The following is a 5,735-nucleotide window of genomic DNA, read 5'->3' as shown; positions in this document are numbered from 1 at the left end:
GTACTAATTTTGTATCTTGTTTACTTGTGATTTTTACTTGTAATCTCACTTGTTTGTCTCCTTTAGGTTTAGGACCTATAATCCATGACTTTTAGGTTAGTCTTTCCCTTGAAAAACCTTTAATTTTAGGTAGACTTTAACTTGACAATTTAGGACTTAGAATCATCTTTTAGTTCATATTAGATTAGGTTCTTTTCCTTTTTCTTTTCAACTTTAAAACATTAATAAAGGACGACGCGAATCATGCTAAATGCCTTTTTTTATGTGTGAAAGAAATGATTGGGGCGTAGGCTCCGATGTATGTTCTTTCCCACTTAGCGGAAGAGAAATGATTGAGGCGTAGGCCTCGGTGTATTTCTTAACCGTTATTTAGAGAAACGATTGTGGCGTAGGCCTCGATGTGCATTCTCTAAATATTTGAAAATTGTATTTCATTTAGAGAAACGATTGTGGCGTAGGCCTCGATGTGCATTCTCTAATTATTCAAAAAACTGTATTTCATTTAGAGAAACGATTGTGGCGTAGGCCTCGATGTGCATTCTCTAAATATAAAAAAAAACTCTTTTTTTTATGGCATGATTCAAGTCACAAATTAATTTCCCTTAAAAGACACCCAACCAAAAACATTTCAAAATATCTAATAAAGGCTCAGACCTAAACAAAGTAAGGAAGTGATGCGAAGCCTTGTAGTGGGTTTTCGTCCATCATGGAATTACACCTAAAAGACACAAACCAATTTTCTCTCTTCTCTCTCTTGCCTCCGAGGCATTACTTCTCTTGCCTTCAGGGCATTCTTTCTCCTTAAGAGCACGTTACTTCCGCTTCATTCCCAGCTTAAGACTCCAGAGGTCGAGCAGCGGAGTGCGAATGTAACTGTTCAACTAAAAAACACAAAAACAAACAAAAACTAAAGAGCCGAACTACGGCGCTCTGATTCCTGAAAAGGATACGTAGGCATTAGGTCGCAGGGCCTAAGCGAGCACAATTATTTATAAACCTTATTTTCCCCGTGTTTCTTTTCTTTCATTTGCATGCATTCCCTTAGCATTAAGCTTTAGATTTATACACCCTTAGAATAGAACAAACATAAGTGGATCCTGTGGAGTACCACAGACGTGAGGGGTGCTAGTACCTTCCCCTCGCGTAACCGACTCCTTACCCGATCTTTGGTCGCAAGACCTTTTCTTATCCTATCCTTATTCCAGGTTTTCTGATATTCCTTTCCCTCTTTGGGATAAATATATTGGTGGCGACTCTGCTCATCATTTTCGCGAGCGTGCGACACTTTCTTCAAATACTCCAACTCCAACATGCTTTAGATAACACGTAGCACTCCAAACCAACCTGCAGAAGAAAAATCACAGTTCATATTCATCTTGCAACGAATCGGTTCGAACCGAAAGCAACGGAGAAAAATAAAATATCAACAGAAATTGAAAAGAGGGTGTCATATAACAGAAAAAGAATAAAACAAACTCAAGAAAAGGAGAAAAAGATTGGTAAAAAACTTGAACAGAAATGTAACAAACTCTGTAACAAACTCCTTCGGCCACTACTCTCTCTTTGAAGGAGATTCATCTTTTCAATCATCAACGAACCATAACCTACACAATCTCAGAATTCACCATCTCCATAACTTCAAAAAACTTCCACTCTTCAATCTCCTTTCTTTCCTTCACGCTTCAATCTAAAAAGCTCATAACAAACTCTAACAGAAATCTTCATCGTGTTCATCACCTCGTCATCATCATAATCAAATCTTCATCTGCAGAAATTTATGACTTCAATCATCAGTGTAATCATTCAATGTGACGATTCTTTCGATCAATCAAAGCTCCATCATCACGTCAGCTATCACTCTTCACCATCTTCATTCACACTTTTTTGAAGACATGTAATCAACCGTTTCATCAATGCTCCCCTATGGCAACCAAAAACATGATTCAGAACAACAACTGTTAGACGATAGGCTTAAGGATCTAGAGGGGGGGGGGTGAATAGATCTCTCAGAATTTTTCGGAATTATTTCAAACTTAGGCGAAAGTGTATCGGGATCAACTTACGTCTATTCCGAACCTCTATTGAAAGAATCGGATATGTGATAAAACCATAAAATAGTTAAGAATTAATGATGAAAAGATCGCTTAGAGAATCAAACAGTTACACTAATGTAAATCGTTTAAATTAGTCTCTTGATTAACTTGTTTGCAATGACTTGATAATAGTTGAAGCAATATATCGAACACTTGGTGATAATAACCAAATTGATTATGATTCAATGTGTGGTGACTTGTGGTGTTTGTAATAGGTTTTAACACACAAGTTTAACACTTGAACCTTTGATCAATTTGAAATTATAACCAGAAATAAGCGAAACATAAACGAAAAGATAAGAGCGATAAGCACACGATATTTGCTCAGGCAGTTCGTCGATCGTCCTCGCTATGACTACGTCTGCCCCCAATTCCAAACGGGAATTGGGTAATATATCATTGAGTTTGAAAATAGTTTTTACAAAGAAGAGTCAAAGAGATAACGATAAACCAAATATGTGAATCCTTTGAAACTTCTTCCCCTTGATCTTGAGCCTGATCAAGTATCTCCAAGAGCTTCACTTTGATTTCACTTTCTGCAGTGCTTTGATTCTCTAGAACCCTTGTTCTTCAATCTTCACACTCAGCTGAATCTTCTATGAAGTCTCTTGATAAAAACCCCCAAGATTCACCAATCTTGGAGGACAAAATCCACGGATTTTATGCACCACAACCCCACAAATCTTCACCCACTAGGAATCTTCAATTTCGTTCCAAGGACGTTATCGATCTTGATCGCAAACCCTCGACGCAAAAATGATTGTGTGTAGTTGTGTCGGAGATGAGAAGAAGAACGAAGATGAGAAGCCTTTGTGTCTCTTTCAGTTGTGAGTGTTGAAAAGAAAATAATTAACATAAGATGATATATAAGGAGTTGGTATGTTGGTGCTGAGCAAACATTCAATTTGACGCTTTTTGAGGAGGTAGGTTGACCTACTTCTTTAATTAGGTCGACCTAAATGGAATGTATTAAGCAGGTTTGAAATTGTTGCCAGTTAGGTTGACCTGTTGGGAGTCTAGGTCGACCTAAAATCAGTTAGAATCCATTCTTGAGGAATTTCTTCAGTTTAGGTCGACCTGGGAACATGAATGAGTCGACCTAACAGAGGTATGCTGTTTTCGCTTGAGTTTGAGTCGACCTAATGGTGAGCTAGGTCGACCTAGCAGAGGCATGCTGTTTTTGCTTCATTTTGAGTCGACCTGATGATGATCTAGGTCGACCTTACAGATGCAAAGGTAGCCAAAACTTGCTTTTCTTTAAGTCATACACTTGTGCTTTTGTATTTGTTTACTTACGATGTTTGCCATGAATCAAAAACTCATTGATGAGTGTAAGCTTGTACTTACAACAACAACAACAATAACAATCGAATCACACAGAGGCTATGGAAATCACAGAAGTAGTAGCGAGAAGAAGACGTGAGGTCCGAAAGTGTGCAAGTAGCAAAGATTACCTGATTCGGAGTTTTCCGTCACATTTATCTCGTCAATTCAAGCTCCGAAAAAGCGTTTCTCCGGCAGAAGTTAGCGAACGAAGGACTGAGGCAGAGAGAGCGATTGAGACGAGTGGTATCAACCTGAATCGCGGCGGCGAGAATCGACCGGAGAGGTGAGAGGCGCCTTCGCCGTTTTGTTTGAAACAAAGAGGAGGAGACGAGATCAGAATGGAGGGAGTGGCCGGAAGTTCAATCAGAGAAGAGAATGGAGTTCTCCGTCGCCGTGTCTTGAGTGAACAAGGGAGAATGGAGTTCAATCAGAGACGAGTGGCATACATGGCCGGAACTTGCACATGTATGCCTGTTACATGTTTGCGATGCCTGTTCGCATTTTGTCGTGATACTTGTTCACATTTTGCGTGTATGTCTGTTACATGTTTGCCATGCATGTATGCCTGTTATGTGTATGTCATTTATCTTCTATACCTGTTAGTATGATATCACTTGTGATTCCTGTTCACACACTCACATTCGTGTATGCCTGTTACATGTTTGTCTTTCTATCTGCGATGCATGTTCGTATGATATCTTTGTGATGCCTGTTCGCCTGTTCTTATCTGTGATGCATGTTCACATGCCATGTTTGCTAGGATCTTTGTGATGCTCCTTGTTTGCATGCTCCCTTAGGGTGCTCGGTTCCGTTTCTCTAGGAGACGTGAATCGAGATAGAAATAAAAAATTTTGAGCCGAACTACGGCGCTCTGATTTCTCCATTGCACATTGGAGGTACGTAGGCATAAGGTACAAACACCCTAGCGAGCGAAATTTTCTTTTTTGTTGTTTTGTTTGACCTTTTCCTTTGTCGTATTTTCCTACTATTTGCATGTTTCCTGTTATCTGTATATCTTCCATTGCATGTTTCTTTTAGCACATAGCATAATACACACACGCACACCCTTAGATTAGAAAACTAGCAAGAATGGATCATGCGGAGTACCACAGACGTGAGGGGTGCTAATACCTTCCCCTCACGTAACAGACACCCTTACCCTTTCTCTGAGACCATTGCTTGTTATTTGGTTTTCTTCGATATTTTCCATTCTTGTGTGTATGATAAATAGATGTTCGATGGCGACTTCATTGTTTTGTTTCGATGAGTTTTCCAGTTGCTTCAACGGGTACCCGTTCCAGGCCACTGCTTTGCACTTTTGACTTGTTTCCTCCTGCTTCCTGACACGGGCCGTGTCAGGCAACACTGTTAGGGACCAAATTGTAGTGTAATTCATATCTTTTTATTGGTCCCTTTAATAACTTTTATTTGCAAATCACACGCTTTACTCACACAAAGTGCAAAAAAATGAAGTTAGTCTCGTTATTATGTGATTTGAGTAGATATTTCACTTTCTTTTCTAGTTTTGCAGAATTTTGCATCATGAATTGATCAATGAGGATACGAGCTGAGAGAACACAAGGGAGCTGCCAAGTAACCAAGGAAGAAGTCATCATCAAGCCAGTTCGCGCCGCGTCCACTAGTTGGCGCCGCGAACTGAGTCAAAATCAGAGATGTCCAAGTCAGCTCAGTTGGCGCCGCGTCCTCCTGTTGGCGCCGCGAACTGAGCGAATCCTGCTAGCGTGTTTAAGTGAAGATTCTGACTTTTGTGGAGGCATGTGAAGTGGTGGCGTGGTAGACAACAAAGGAGCACTTTTTGGGGGCTATTCACTTCTATTGGTCACTTAGGGAGGCAAAGAGACTAGTAATCATTTCCTTTTGTCTTATTGGGAAGAAAAACTTTGTGTAAGAGATTAATATCTCAAAAACTTAGGTTTTTATTTCATTATTCAGTTTTGGGAAGAAAAATACAGAGAGAAAAAGAGAGCAAAAGCCAAAAACGAATTTTATCATCTTTGTGAGCTTGCAACCATGGTGATGAGGAACTAAACCCTATTTCTTTGTCAAGATTAGAGGTAGCTATTCTTCATAACTCTATGTATCTCTCTTAAACCTTCATGTATGTGAACCTCTCATTGAATGAATATAGTATGAATCTCTTGTTTTGAAATCTTATCTTTGATTTATATTATTGTTGAAAAAGATAATATAAATGTTGTTTTAGAGATTTATTCAAACAATGCATGAGTTGTAGAAATAGACTTATGAATTGTTTATCATTTGTATTGCTAAATAATGATGGTTAGATGTATGTTT

This window comes from Vicia villosa, linkage group LG3 (genome assembly GCF_029867415.1).
Source record: "Vicia villosa cultivar HV-30 ecotype Madison, WI linkage group LG3, Vvil1.0, whole genome shotgun sequence".
NCBI lineage: Eukaryota > Viridiplantae > Streptophyta > Magnoliopsida > Fabales > Fabaceae > Vicia > Vicia villosa.
This window is presented reverse-complemented; position numbering follows the sequence as displayed.